Source organism: Leptodactylus fuscus, chromosome 4 (genome assembly GCF_031893055.1).
Source record: "Leptodactylus fuscus isolate aLepFus1 chromosome 4, aLepFus1.hap2, whole genome shotgun sequence".
NCBI classification, from domain to species: Eukaryota; Metazoa; Chordata; class Amphibia; order Anura; family Leptodactylidae; genus Leptodactylus; species Leptodactylus fuscus.
In genome coordinates this window covers 151,976,459-151,992,743 of record NC_134268.1, presented here as the reverse complement: position 1 = coordinate 151,992,743, position 16,285 = coordinate 151,976,459, and the positions used below count along the sequence as shown (strand labels likewise).

At 47.5% G+C, this 16,285-nt stretch overlaps 1 long non-coding RNA gene across 1 annotated transcript; it reads right to left on the bottom strand.

Moving 5' to 3' along the window:
• Positions 1–872: 872 nt before the first annotated feature.
• LOC142201390 (uncharacterized) lies at positions 873–15,871 on the bottom strand. Its single transcript, XR_012715511.1, has 3 exons — positions 15,813–15,871; positions 12,389–12,524; positions 873–1,615 (listed from the first exon to the last, which is right to left on the bottom strand). It is a non-coding gene; the product is annotated as an uncharacterized LOC142201390 (long non-coding RNA).
• Positions 15,872–16,285: the final 414 nt, after the last annotated feature.

Here is a 16,285-nt window from a genome sequence, read left to right as displayed (position 1 = left end):
TGGAAGTGCTGAGTCCCACTGATCCAATATTGGTGACCCTATCCTAAGGGGGAGGGGGGGCCATCAGCCTAGAAAACCTGTTTGATGAAAGTTTTTTATAGACCACAGAGAAAACGAAAATGAAAACAGGACAATGAATATTTTTAGTTAAAAATTGATTTTTAATTTCATATTTAGTATCAAAAAGATAATAATAATTTAAGGTAAAAAAATGTAAAACCTTACAAAAGAAAGACCAAGGAGGAGGGGAAGACCCAAATAAGCAAGGAATGGGAATAGGAAGGGGAGAGGCGGGGGAACGGAATTCTAGACCACATCATGTTAAAAGATTATATAGTATATACTTAATAATGGACATCTGATGGGGCCGGGGTAACAGCTAGTGTCAGATCCTGAGGGGTCGTGCCTACACTGCACTGGGATTCGTTGTTACTAGCAATAGGTGGATTAACACCTGCAATATTTCCATTGGGGGAAAGCAGCACTTTTCTCTCTGCATGATTCGTGCGGAAAATACACAGACCCCATTATAGCCTGTGGGTCCGTGTGGTTTCATTGCTCATCGCTTTTTAATGCGTTCAATATTCCGTTCAGAGGGCATCTCCAAGCGGACTCTCCAAATGGAATACCGAACACAGATGTGAAGCAGCCTTAGCTAATGCATCATGGTACGTGTACGCTGACTTGCACTACCTCCCCCTCCGTCTCTCTAGCTATCCTGACCACTACTAGACCTTCTCAACTAAGGCTTGGTTCACACATCAGTATGCAATCAGTATGTGCATCAATCCGTTTTAAGTCTCAAACTGAATTCAAACGGACGGATGGCATACTGATGTGTGAACCAAGCATAATAAGCCCACCGCCCCCGCCCCATCATACTTGCCTCTCTCTTACTTCCAGACTTCCTCCAGTAAGACAGCTCCTCCCTCTTTTCTGACTCTGCCGCAGTACGCAATAGTCCAGCCGTTGCTCTTTGCTCTGCAGTCGGAAAGCCACCTCTACAACGCAGGCATGGGAGGCTATTGTTGTTTTAATGGCATTTACTCTGTAGCCAAAAATGACATGTCACCTGTATTCTATGTTTTGGTACAATTCCAGGGAAAACAAATTTATATGGTTTTATTTACATTTTAACCCCGTAACAAAAACCCAAAACTGTGCCAATATTATGACACCCATAACTTTTTTTCTAATTCCGTGTATGGGGGTGCATAGGGCATTTTTTTTTTTGCAGACCCAGGTATACCCCCCAGGGGGCCTTATCCCTAATGTAATGCATTACAAAATATTGGCACTTCTACTGCAGGCTGCATACATGTAGAGGCAGAGTAAGGGCCATTATATAACATGCTGCTCGCTGTGGGGCCATTATATTACATGTGGGCAGTGAAGGGGACATTCTCCTGAGTGTGGGGGCACTGAGGGGACCATCAAATAACTTTTACTGAAGGCTCCAAACAAAGCCTTATAAAGGTTTATAAAATAAGTGTTGCCTATTTGGAGGAGTCCGGTTGAGACATTTGATCACTAGGGGGCACATCGCTTGGTCTAGAGCACTGGCACCTAATGATCTTGTAGTGGAGTCTTCACACCATTGAGATCTCACATAAACCTAGAAACAAACAAAAACCTAGTTAAACATTGTTTTGAGGTTTATTTTTAGTCAAATGTATAAAAAAAAAAAAAAAAAAGGACATTCCGGAATTTGATGTGACAGCAGAGACATAAGCCCCATGTAAAACAATAAATCCCCCCCCCCATATGTTATTTAAGTGTTCCCTTCATGAGACTGACCCATTTGTCACACATCCTGCACCTCTCCCACCTCACACAACCTGAACCCCTCTATCATGCTCACACACAGCCTGAACGGTTGTGACTAAATACTAGATGCCCAGTGGCGTAACTAGGAATGGCGGGGCTCCGTGGCGAACTTTTGACATGCCCCCCCCCAAACGACACCGACGTCGAAGACCTCGACCGGCCCCCTCCTCCGCACTCTATTATGTCCCTTACTGCCCCCTGCACACAGAATTATGTCCCTTAGTGGCCCCTGCACACAGTAGTGGACACCCATAAACAATTATTATACTCTGGGGTCTGAAAAGACCCCAGAGTATAATAATCGGAGACCCAGGAGAATAAAAACATAAAAAATTACTGTTTCTTACCTGTCCCCGGCTCCTACGCTGTCTTCTCCGCTGCCGTTCTTCTGAAATGACGTCAGACATCACATGACCCGGGACGCAGGCCGGGTTCATGTGACGTCAGAGACGTCAGAAAGGAGGCCTGGCAGGATCGTGGAGAGGTAAGTAACAGTGTTTTTTATGTTTATTACCTCTCCCGGTCCGTTGATCATTATACTCGGGGGTCTGCAAAGACCCCCGAGTATAATGATGGTATTTGTGGGGCCCGCAGTGTCACTTACCGATCCCAGCCCAGCCAGAATCGGCAAGTGAATAGGGTCCCTAACAGCCTATAAAGAAAAAAAAAAAAAAATGCAGCGGTAGCGGCTGTCACCGGGCCCCCTAATGGCCCAGGCCCTGTGGCAGCTGCCTCTATGGTAGTTACGCCCCTGTAGACGCTGTAGGGACCTGGTCCTTACCAATTCTAGTATTTAGCCGGCTCAGTGTGAGTTGTCTATTTCCCCTTACTGGTAAGGACCTTTTTCCCGCCTGGTGGTCGGGTCCTTAACCGAGATAGTATTTAGCCAGCTCACAGTGAATTGGCTAAATCCCGTACTCCAGAGGGACCAGGTCCTCACCAGTGATAGTATTTAGCCAACTCTATGTGAGCCGTCTATTTCCCATCATTTGTAGGGACCATTTTTGCCCCCTATAACACGGCGTATACGTTCCTAACTCCCATTGAAATGAATGGGATCTTTTTCAGAGCGCAATCTGCTCACACGTGTATACGTGCCAGATTGCACTCCACGTTACATCGTGTGAACGCACCCTCACAGTGAATTGGCTAAACCCCGCTCTCTGTAAGGACCTTTATAATAGCTGGGCTCCGGCTTCAGTAATGTTTGTAAATCTCACAATAAAGGGACAAGATTAGATCATAAGAATTATAAGATAAAGATAATATGTGTCTTATTATTATTATTCCAACAATTGTTTGGAAATCAACAATAAAAGCGGTAAAAATATTTTTCAGCAAAAAGTGTGAGGGAGTTTTCCTTTTCCATGTTTCCTATACATACAAGGTTTCATACCGGTGAGGTCCTTCCAGTGATAGTATTTAGCCGTCTCACACTGACCTGGCAATTTACTATACTCCGTAAGGACCTTTTCCATCTTTCCTATGCTTACAAGGTTTCATACCGGTGAGGTCCTTCCAGTGATAGTATTTAGCCGTCTCACACTGTATCCATGTATCATATACTGTACTTAGAAGGTTTCAGATGGTATAAGATAGAGTCAGTGTATGAAGAGATCTGTGGAGAAAGAGAACGTTGCATTGTTTGACGGTCCGTGACCCGGCTATGTGAATAGCCTCATTGAATGTAAGGCTGCCATGTGATGACATGACCATTATTCAGTGTAGTGTGAATGTAGGCTTATAATATGAGTCCTGTATACTGTTTATATATAGTAGATAACCGCTGTATTACCCAGAAGCCGCACGGCTTGTAACATCGGCAGCAGTTTTGTGAGTGAAGCCACTCTTTTCTGGTAATATCTAGAGATGAGCGGACGCCGTTCGATCGAATAGGTATTCGATCGAATATCTTGGCGTTCGATGTATTCGTTCCCAATCAAATACAAGGCCGCATACGCAGTAAAAATTCGTATCCCCTCCCACCTTCCCTGGTGTGTTTTTTGCACCAATAACTGTGCAGGGCAGGTGGGACAGGAACTACGACAACGGAGGCAGTGAAAAAAATGTAAAAAAAACCCATTGGCTGCCGAAAACAGGTGATCTCCCAATTCATAAGAACAGTGTCGGCCATCTTCGTCTCATTCTCGTGTTGGAGTGATAGAGTGTGGCGTCAGACTGTCAGTGCGATACAGTGCTTTGTTAGGGCTCATTCACACGGAGTAACGCCGGGCGTGTATCACAGCCGTACACACCGGCGTTACGGCAGACTGCCGAAAACTTCCCATTCACTTCAATGGGAGCGCTCCCATTGAAGTGAACGGGAAGTGTTTGGCAGTCTGCCGTAATGCCGGCGTGTACGGCTGTGATACACGCCCGGCGTTACTCCATGTCAATGAGCCCTTAGGCAGGAATTGAGAATAATAACAGCTCTTTTCAGAGCTCAATTAATAGCTAGCTAGCAAATCATGCAGCATAGCAGCAGGGGACGTGGAACTAGATACCCAGCTGGGTATCAGCTCCACATTATACGTACTAGAAAGGGGCTACCAGCAGTGCCCCTCGCCAGCACCAGGGTACGTGGGAGAGGAGGTGGATACCCAGCTGGGTATCAGCTCCAGAGTCCAGGTACTGGAGAGGGGCTGGCAGCAGTGCCCCTCGCCAGCACCGGGTTACGTTGGTGAGCACGTGGAACTGTATACCCAGCTGGGTATCAGCTCCACATTATACGTACTAGAGAGGGGCTACCAGCAGTGCCCCTCGCCAGCACCAGGGTACGTGGGAGAGGAGGTGGATACCCAGCTGGGTATCAGCTCCAGAGTCTAGGTACTGGAGAGAGGCTGCCAGCAGCAGCAGGAGACGTGGGTGAGGATGTAGATATCCAGCTGGGTATCCACTCCATAGCCCAGGTACTGGAGAGATTCAGTCAGGAACCAATTTACTCTTCCTCATCCTTCTCATCCTCCTACAACCCCAGCCCCTACTACTGAATGTTTGAAAAAAATTTATTTTTTTTAATTGAAATAATTTTTCTCATGCATACCCCCCACAGGGGCCTGCAAATTAATGTTTTAGGGCTCCCCCCACAGGCGCCTGCAAATTAATGTTTTAGGGTTCCCCCAAGGGCCAAAAAATAAAACCCTGCTGCTAAAAGGCTCTAGTCAGCCAAAGGGCCCAAAGCACTGCTTTTTAAAGGCTCAACTCACCCAAAGGACCAACAAATCTCTGCTGCTGCAAGGCTGAACTAAGTTCAAGGGCCTAAAACTCTGCAGGTAAAAGGCTGAAGTAACCTGAAGGGCCTCAATTTCTGCTGGTAGCTCAGCTTAAGGGTGTGTAACTTAATTTGGAAGCGCTCATGTTAAGGGCCTTAAAAGTGAATTTTGGAAGGTCTTACCACATCACACACATCCACAACGACAGTTCGGGGTGGGGACTAAAGGATTTCCCATTGCCTATTCCATCTGTGGTTGTCATGGAGAACGTGGTTTAAAAGGGGTGCTTTTTATTGTTTGTTGAGCTTGAATTGGGGTTTGTGTCCATCCATTTGGGGAGTAAAGAAGGTTTCCAGGTATTTTCCCACTTTGATAGAGGTTTTTTGGAATGTGAAAGTGTGTAGTTGTTAGGCTGTGATAGTGGGGTAATACAGTGACTTGGGCTTGTTAGATGCCCCCCAGACATGCTTCCCCTGCTGTCCCAGTTGCATTGCAGAGGTGTTGGCATCATTTGCTGAGGTGTAATAGTGGACTTGGTGACTCTCCTGAGTCGAATGGTAGGATCCTCTGAAACAAAGCATTTTCTCCCATAGACTATAATGGGGTTCGATAGTCGAATATTGAGATGCTATTCGTAACGAATAACGAACATAGAATATTTTACTGTTCGCTCATCTCTAGTAATATCCAGCATTCACTATACAATTGTATAGTAAAGTGTGCTGAATGTATCTTAGGGCGGGTTTACACCTGCGCCCAGTCTCCGCTTTGCAGGTTTCCGTCTTCTTTGTTTGCGAGAAACTGGACAGGAGACAAAAACTGGCAGTCACTTTTCATTTGAATGGGTTTGCAAAGTGTCCGCCCGTGAGCGTCTTCTGGCATCCGCGGCGAAACCTTTTTTTTTTTTTTTCCCCAGACACAAAGTCCTGCATGTCCAACTTTGTGTCCAGTTAAAAAAAAACAAAACAGTTTCGCCGCAGAGATTTGAAGACGCTCACGGCCACTCACAAGCGGACACTGGCTGCCGGGTTTCCATCAGGGTTTCTCGGGCACAAGATGGAAACTCACAAAGCAGAGACCGGGCGCAAGTGTGGACCCGCCCTTAGATCAGTCCTATTTTGTGAGGTCTCAGCCTAGAGTTACATGAAGGTATAAATTAAAGGGATTATTGGGACTATGATATTGATTGCTGTGGTCTCTTCTCTACTTACCAAGCACAGTGGCATACACTGTATAGAGGCCGTGCTTAGTATTACAGCTCATCCCCATTCATTTCAATTAGATTGAACTGCAGCATGGCCGTGTGACGTACAGATTCTAACTGAGTAGAAGTGGAGCTCAACAGCATATTCCTAGAATACTCCTTTAGGCCGGGGCCCCACGTTGCGGAAACACAGCTTTACTTGTTGCAGTTTTTTGACTCAAAGCCAGAAGTGGATTGTGCAAAAGATATAGGAAGTTCTTATACTTCTACATTTCCCATTCCTCTTGTAGCTATTCTTGGCTTTGCCTCCAAAAACTGCAACAAAATAAGCAGCGTTTCCGCAACGTGGGGCCTCACATATTAGTAACCCTTAGGCCGGCTTCACACGGACATTACAGTATGGAACGCTGAAGCTGCGAGGAAGCCGGAACTCCTAGCATCATAAACAACTATACTGCTGGGAGTCCAGGTCCTGGTCTGGGAACCACAGCTGACAACCAAATGTGTCCATGTGAAGCCGGCCTTAGGGTGCCATTACACATGTGATCTTTATTCACATTAGCGCATGTGCTGTTGTTTCTACTCTGATCAAAAACACACCTGTGTAATAGCAGCCCTAGGGCGGGTTCAGGCTACCCTTGTTAAAGGGGCTCTATCAGCAAAATTTTGCTGTATGAGCCCCACATATGCGTGAATAGCCTTTAAAAAGGCTATTCAGGCACCGCTAACCTTATTTTAAACCCCCGTCCCGTTTTAAAATAAAACTATAAAAACATATAGGTAAATCATACTTGAACATCCACGGGGGGCGGTCGCGCACGATACGACATCTTCTAGCACACCTACCTCTTCTTTCGGCGACGCCCTCCGGTCCTGGCTCTTCCCGGCTTCATCTTTATCTACTTCCAGCGGTTCAAATCCAATTGGTTGAAGTCCGGCGCATGCGCAGTAATGCTCCCTCTGGAGCTACTGCACATACTCTGGCACCATTTTTCTCAATGGCAGTGCCGCCGGAGTGTGCGCAGTAGCTCCGGAGGGAGCTCTACTGCACACACGCCGGATTTCAACCAATTGGATTTGAACCGATGGAAGAAGATGAAGCCGGGGAAGAGACAGGACCGGTGGGCGTCGCCGAAAGAAGAGGTAGGCGTGGCAGAAGATGACGTCGGATCGTGCATCACCGCCCAGTGTGCAAGTTCAAGTATGATTTACATATATGTTTTTATAGTTTTATTTTAAAACAGGACGGGGGATTAAAATGAGATTAGCGGTGCCTGAATAGCCTTTTTTTTAAAGGCTATTCACGCATATGTGGGGCTCATACAACAAAATTTTGCTGAAAGAGCCCCTTTAATGTCCGTTGATGGATGACCGCAACGGACATTAACTGCAGCAGAGAAATGGACAGAGACAGTCAGTGTCCATTCAAGTTAACACTAATGTAGACAACACGATGGCTGCTGTCTCCTGTCTGTCCTCAGTCTCCCATCTGTCCTCAGTCTCCCATCATTTAAGTTTAGTTTTGTGACTGAAGAATAAGTTGTGCGCACCGGACATTTTCCTTCCTTTACAAAAATAAACAAAAATTACGGAAAAAACACAAGAGACAGAAAAAAGGAGACAGAAGACGGCGTCCTTAATGGGTTTTTTTTTCTTAATATTCTAGTCAATGGGAACAGACGCAGGAGGATGAGGAGACTCCATCTATGTCTGTTGCTCTCATCCTATGACAGGTAACAGTAACGGACGTGCATAACAGTAGTGTGAACGTAACCTTACTCCATCATGTTCTAGGTCTTCCACTACTGTATGCAGAGATCCTGTTGTGCCTTGATGAGTCAGAGTCGCTTTGGTGACACAAGAGGTGGGGATGGGGTAAGTTATAGCGAATTGGTGGATTTCTTACTATTAAAGTTATGACATTCAGAAAACACTATTTACACATCTATTTTTTTAATTTTTTTGCCCAAAAAATAAAATTTGTTAAAAATAAAAAAAAGTCAAAACAACAAAATAATAGCAAAACATGAACAAACTCAGAATCCCTTTAAAAAGTGACCGCTATCATTCAAACGCATTGTTTTATGACTAACACGGCAGAATAGCCTTAAGAAAGGCTATTTGTCTCCTACCTTTATCAGTCGTCTCCGGCCCGCCGTTCGGTAGAAATACCGGGTTTTTACCGGTATGCAAATGAGTTTTCACAGCACTGGGGGCTTCCCCAATGCTGCCAGAGAAGTCTCTCCAGCAATGCCTCCATCTTCAACAGCAACCACCTCTTCTGCGTCTTCTCTGGGGTCACACTCCGGCACCTGCACAGTCTGCTCTGCCATTGGGACGCAGACAAAAGCCAAGTGCACAGGCTGGCGGCCATTTTTTTGGAGGCCGCTACGCTCGCATGCACAGTAAGCTCCTGTAGTTGTATGGAGAACAGGAGCGTACTGCACATGCACGCGTAACGGCCTCCAAAAAAATGGCCGCCGGCCTGTCCACTCGGCTCTTGCCTGCATCCCGAAGGCAGAACCGACTGCGCAAGCGCCGGAGTGTGACCCCAGAGAAGACGCAGAAGAGGCGGTTGCTGTTGAAGATGGAGGCGTCGCTGGAGAAAGTTCTCTGGCAGCATCGGGGATGCCGCAAGTGCTGTCTGAGCGCTTCCCCCCACCCCACCAGTGCTGCAGAAGAACTCATTTGCATACCAGTAAAAACCGGTCTTTCTACCGAACGGCGGACCGGAGACGACGGATAAAGACGAATAGCCTGCACGTGTCAGCTATTCCGACGTGTCAGCTAGGAAAAAAAAAAAAAAAAAAAAGTGTTTAAATGATAGGATCCCTTTAAATAATTGTATCCCTTCCCGACATCTGTAATAGTACATGCCGGACCTTTAAAGATGGCGGCCATCATAGCCACTGGGTCTTCACAGTATTGGAGACCCGATACTAACGAGTGCAGCTATAACTACATCCAGGTATATCCCACTATCCCCCATGTCCCTCCGGTGTACCCCCACATTACTAACAAGCACTGCACTATCCCCCCCATTACTTTTTGTACATTGCAGCACATGGAAACTATATGTATATCTAAAGTAGAAAGTCCGCAGAGGAAAACTGCACATTTTACGTGAAAGGCCTTGTAGGAAAATCGCAATGTGTTTCCACAGAGGTTTTTCCTGCAGAGCTTTTTGGCTGTGGCCCCCTATGTGGGGCTTTAACCTAAAGCACATTGTCAATCACCTCTGCACCGCCAATGGAGGAGTTTCTTTGTGCCTCTTATGCAATCCTTAGGCCGGGTTCACACGGGGTATTTTGGATCGGAACCTGAGGCTGCCTCAGGTTCCGGTCCCAAAATACAGGTGGCTGTGACTGGATACCAGTGCACTGCACCAGCATCCAGTTGCGCACTCCGCTCCGGATTAGGTCCAAATGAATGGGCCTAGTTGGGAGGAGGGAGTGTCTTCAGGCGGATGTCGTGAGGTGTCTGAAGAATGAACATGTCCGTTCTTTTTTCTAGGAGCTGGAACAAACGGCTCCCAGAAAAAAACGGAGCAAAAAAAAAAAACCTGTGTGAACTTACCCTAAATCCACCAAGCATCAACCATAGCTTGCCATCCATTAAAGTAACACAGCTCAAAATCCCCCCCCCAATTCACCAGGCACCCCACAGTTTGCCATGCACCCATCTCTCCGCCACAGTGAATTGTGTACCCCACATCCACCCTGCACAGGGTCGGACTGGGGTGTTTAGGGCCCACCAGTGGAATTGTTTTTAGGGGCCCACCGCCAGGACCCCTGTAGATGAGTTGTACAGAGACAGGATGGCTAAAGGTAATATCAGGAGCCGGCTGCTCGCCTGCCATACGATGTGTACCACTGCACTACCTAAACCCACTGCTACATCCTGTATGGCAAGAGAGCAGCGTGGCTCCTAGAATTGTCACCATTACCTGTAGCCGCACTGTAATGAAAAAGCTCATCTGCAGAGGTCCTGGCTGTCAGATTCCCACAGATGTAATATTGATGGCTTATCCTGAGGACAGGCCATAAATATTAGAAACATGGATAAATCCTTTAAAGATATTGTCCAGGAATTGGAGCAACTCATGTGCCGGGCTGGAGGTTTAAAATAAAAGAGCATACTCACCTGTCCTCAGCAACCCGTTGTCCTCGGCCAGTGTCCATTCAGTCTCGTGCTGGCACCTTCTTGCTTGGAGTCCTGCACATCATGTGACCGCTAAGAGGAATTGGGTACAGAATTTCCAGAAATGAGGTGTTGCCATCAGACCGAACAGACAGAGGCGGAGGACAACAGGGTACTGGGGACAGGCGAGTGTGTGTTTTTTTGTTTTTTTTTTACACCTCCGTGGCTGAGGTGTAATAATGAGGGATGAATCAGCTGTTTGAGTGAATCGTGACATCTGTGCAAGCGCCGTGACCCCTTCTCTGTTTACACAGTATCGTACATCTCACAGTGGCCATGTCATGTAACTACAGCCTCGTCCTATAAGCGTCTATGTGACAAGGCTGTAATTGCACCACACGGTCACTATAAACAGACAGCGTGTGATATAAACAGGCACCATGGCCCCTTCATACAACTGATCAGGGGGTCACTTATCTCTTATTGATGATTTATTCTGAGGATAGATCATCAATATAAATAGGCTTAAGGAGTTTTCCAGTACAAGGCCCCACGTGGTGTCCTGCAGCAAAAAAGCGCTGCGGGAAAAACCGCGTCCATGACGCATCACGTTTCTTGCCGCAGCCCTTTGCACAGAAAGTTTGCAGAGCTTTCCTCTCTATTTTCTGCTTCAATTATATTGAAACCGCCAGAATTTCCATAGGCATGCTGCAATGTCTAACTCTAAAACCAAGACTGCTTTGGAAATTACAGCATGTATCTTATTTTACCGCAAAGTGTGGATGAGGCTTCATATGGCGAAAACACCACGGGAAAAGCCGACAGTTCCTGCAATGTGAATGGGATTCTAGCAAATCCCATCCACACGTTGTGGAAAATTATGGGCAGTGAACATGCTGCGATTTCCAAAACCGTTGGGGTTTTGGAAATCGCTGGAATATCACTTATACCTACGAAAACACTGATGGTTTCCCTATAGGTGTAATGGAAGCAGAAAATGAAAAGCGCTGCGGGAAAAAAAACACAATGCGTTGCTGCTGCGGTTTTTTCTGCAGCGCTATTTTGTTGCAGTTTGCAACGTGAGGCCTTAGTCTTAATAAAGCCCAAGTGCCACTTTCATTAAATTAATTGCCCCCTCATAGTATGCCCCTAATTCCCCCTGACATAAATACTGCACCCCTAATATCAATGACTACCCCCTTATGTTCATAATGCCTCCTAATATAGCCTCCCCTTGTATTCGTAATGTCCCCTAATAACCCCTATAAAAATGACCCCCCTTATGTTCATAATGCCCCCTCCTTATAATTATAATTTCCCACTCCAAACAACCCCTTGTACTATTAAAATACCCAAAACTAAGCTTTAAAAAAAAAAAAAAATAATAATACTCACCTACCTGCGATCCTGATGAACGGAGGTGGCCACTTTACATCCAAGTGCAGGACGTCTGTGTATCAGCACAGTCGATCTAGTTAAAAATAAGGTATATTAATGGCGGTGCCTGGACCCAGAGCAGCGCCATTGGTGTAACTAATGTTTTGTGGGCCTGGGTACAAACTTTTGTCCGTGGTCCCCTATCCCCATAACTAGAGTGAATTCTTGATAGTGGCGGTTATGGGCGCTAAAGCAATATCTCAGATACCTGAAAGAGATACAGCTTTAGTACCCACAACTGCAGCTATCAAGAATACGGTGAGAAAGCAGCGCAACGCCCCACATGTAAGCAATACTGGGACAGCATAACGTGCTCCACAGGGGCCCCCAAACAGTATGATGTGCACCACAGTGGCCCCCAAACAGTATTACGTGCTCCATAGTGACCCCCATACAGTATGATGTGCACCACAGAGGCCCCCAAACAGTATTATGTGCACCACAGAGGCCCCTAAACAGAATTAGGTACTCCATAGTGACCCACAAACATTATTATGTGCACCACAGTGGCCCCCAAAACAGAATTATGTGCTCACCAGTGACACCCCCCACAGTATTATATGCTCACAGGGTCGTGACTAGAGTGGAGTTGCTCCTGGTAGGTATGATGTCACAGGAAGGGGCGTGGCCTCTCAGAGGAGGGCAGAGTTTCGGCCATCACTGCTCTGTGTTGTATAGAGGAAGCCGGAGCCGAGCTCATGAAGCTGGAGAACAGAAAGCAGAGAGGATTGTCTTGTGGTAATGGAGGATGGAAGAGAAGAGACAGGTTTGTTTTACATGAGACGACATGTTGGATGAGGCTGAGGGGAGAGAGTGATGTAGTTACATGGGACTGCACATTAGATGAGGCTGAGGAGAGAGAGTGATGTAGTTACATGGGACTGCATGTTGGATGAGGCTGAGGAGAGAGAGTGATGTAGTTACATGGGACTGCATGTTGGATGAGGCTGAGGAGAGAGAGTGATGTAGTTACATGGGACTGCATGTTGGATGAGGCTGAGGAGAGAGAGTGATGTAGTTACATGGGACTGCACATTAGATGAGGCTGAGGAGAGAGAGTGATGTAGTTACATGGGACTGCATGTTGGATGAGGCTGAGGAGAGAGAGTGATGTAGTTACATGGGACTGCATGTTGGAGGAGGCTGAGGAGAGAGAGTGATGTAGTTACATGGGACAGCATGTTCCATGAGGCTGAGGGAAGAGATTGATGTAGTTACATTGGACTGCACATTGGATGAGGCTGAAGAGAGAGAGTGATATAATTACATGGGACTGCACATTGGATGAGGCTGAGGAGAGAGAGTGATGTAGTTACTTGGGACTGCACGTTGGATTAGGCTGAGGGGAGCGAGTTTTTTATGGGACTGTATCCCGGAGGGTCTGGTGGATTGGATTGATGTTTAGGGTGGTATAGGAGTCGTTGGCATAGAGGGAGACGGGGTCCTTTAGGTGTTTCTGGCATTTAAGGGGGCACAGGAGATCTTTGGGGGTACTGCTGCATCTAAGAGGGGAGGCAGTGGCGTGCACAGTATTACATGCCCAGCAGTGTCCCCCATTCAGTATTACATACCCAGCAGCCCCCCCCCCCATATACAATATTACATGTCAAGCAGTGCCCCCCCCAACACACACATATCTCCAGCAATGCCTCCCCCCCCCCCAGTATTATATGCTCCCAACAGCCCCCTCCAGTGATATTATTCTACACTGTGGTCTCCTCAGACCCCAGAGTATAATAATCGGAGGCCCAGGGTAGGTGAATAAAAATAACAAACCCTAATACTCGCCTCGCCTTTCCTGGGTATCCTGGCTCCGGCTGTCTTCAGCATCTTCCTGACGTCTCTGTTGAGTCCTGTGATTGGTCCTCAGCAGTCACATGAGGGGTCACTGACATCATTACGCCGCTGCGCTCCATCTGACTGCTGGGGCCTAATCTCAGGCCTCAATCACATGATGGAAGACGCCGGAGAGGACGCAGAGAGGTGAGTATATCTATTTATTTTAAGTCACCTCTCCTGGGCCAGTGTCTATTGAAAAAGGGCCTGGCAATATGCCGGTGCCCCTTTTCATTTACAATATATATAGTGGTCGGGGAACCAGGCTTTCCCCTGCTGCTGTCACATAGTGGTACTGGACCCCGACTATCTCTAGCTGGCTACTGGCCCCGTGTCTCACCGGGCCAGGTCACGATCGTTACACCCCTGGCAGTGGGTCTTTGAAGTACTGCTGGTATCTAATGGGGGGCACTGGGTCTTTGGGATACTGCTGGCATCTGGGGGGGGGGGGAGGGGGTCTTTGGGGTACTACTGGCATCTAAGAAGGGGCAGGGGCCTATGGGGTGCTGCTGGCAACTAAAAGAGAAGGACAGGGATCTTTGGTGTGCTTCGAAGGGGGGGGGGGTGCAGTTGGCATCTGAAGGAGTGCATGAGTCCCTTGGATGCTGCTAGCATCTAAGTGGGCAGGGGTCTTTGGGATGCTGGCATCTGAAGAAAGGTAGAGGTCCTCGAGGTGCTTCTGACATAAAGGGGGAGGTCCTTGGGGTGCTATTAGCATCTATGGTGTATGCTGTTGGCATGGATAGGGGCAAGGTGTCCCTGGCGTACTTCTGGCAACTAAAAGGGGCAGAGACCCTGGGGTGCCATCGACATCTAATTATGTTGGCATGCATCCTTGGTGTGCTTGGGCATCTACAGGGGGGCGATGTCCTTGGGGTGCTGCTGACATCTAATGGATGAGCAAACATCCCTGGGGTGCTGCTTGCATGTAATGGTGGGGAGGGTCCCCAGGGGGGCCTGCTGCATGCGTTTGTGTGGGTTCCCAGGGGTATTGAATTTGTGTGTTGGGGTCCTGGGGTACTGCTTGTATGTGAGAGGGAGTTCTGTCCCAGGGTGCTGCGACCTGTGTCCTTGTTTGGAGGCCCCTGGGATGCTACCTGTGTGTGTGTGAGGTGGTTTTGGTGATGGCCCCTTGGGTACTTCCACCTGTGGGCATGTGGCGGAGGTTCCAGGGTACTGCTTTGTTGTGTTTAGGTCATTTGGGTGCTGCCTTCATGTAAATGGGGGATTCCTGCAGTGCTGTTTGTATGTGGGTGGGGGTTGTTCTTGGGCCCTGAGATGTTACCACCTGTGTGTGTTTGGGGATGCTGCCTGTGTGTTGGAGGGGTCCGGCACCTTGGATGTTGCCACCTATGTGTTAGGGTGCTCCTGCTGTATACTGAGGGGGACTGCCATCTGTAGCCTGAGAGGGGCAAGGGGGGCTGCCATCTGTATGATAGGGGAGATCCAGGACCTGGGGGCTGCCTCCTGTGTGAGCTGTAGGTATAAATATTCTGCACTGCTCACTCTCCAACCCTGCAGTGATCACTAGCACCAAACTGATGGTCATTGCTGTATAAAGAGGTTACTCACAATGCAGGGACTCCTTTAGAGCAGAAAGAGTCCCTTCACTAGATGGGGGCAAATCTTAAGACATTACTTTTCTGTGTGTCATAACTGAGTGTAAACCCTTGACTGTGACTCTTGCACTTGGGGTTAGTCGTGGTCAGGTTATGACTGCAATTAACTCTTTCTAGTGCATGAGTTAGCAATTCTAACAAATGTCATGGTCACTTTACTCTCCCTGTACAGCAGGTGCAACCCTAAGGAAGATTAGGGCAGCTATACTTTATTTCAGGGGTCAGCAACCTTCGGCTCTCCAGCTGCTGTGAAACTACAACTCCCAACATGCTCCATTCACTTCCATGGGAGTTCCAAGAACAGCAGAGCAAGTATACATGCTGGGAGTTGTAGTTTTACAACAGCTGGTGTGCTGAAGGTTGCCGACCCCTGCTTTATTTGTATAGCAGGCTGCCTGTGTTCTCCCCCCCATATATTCATTAATACAACGTGCCCCCCGAAGACCACCAAGTGTGCCTGGTGAGCTGTATTCACCACTGACTCCCCCAACCTCCTGCAGTCAGTGATTCCATCTAAGTGATTAAATTGCTGATTACCCAAGAAGGGGTTCATCACAAGCTTGACATGACTGTGGTTAAGGCCCCACGTAGCACCTGTAGCAAAAAAAAAAACACTGTTGGAAAAACAGCAACACATCAGGGTTCTTCCTGTAGCGCTTTGTACAGGTTTCCTCTGTGGACTTTCTGCTTTAACTATACCAATAGGGAAGCCGCCGCCGGTGTGTCCTGGGGTATAACTGGCATGCTCCAATTTCCAAAACCATGACAGTGCAGCGTATCCGCTGCATCTATTTTACCGTAAAATGGGGATGGGATTGGGTTTTTTTTTTCTGCCACGTTTCTTCCACGGTGTTTAAGTGGTGTGGGGAGCCAGCCTCATGGAGTTATCCACTTTCTCAGGGTAGGCCATCAATATTAGACCTGCAGGGGAACCCCAACACGTAAAACCCCTGCATATCTCCGGTACAGAGATTGTAATGGCGCATCGCTGCAGTACCTACACTCACCAC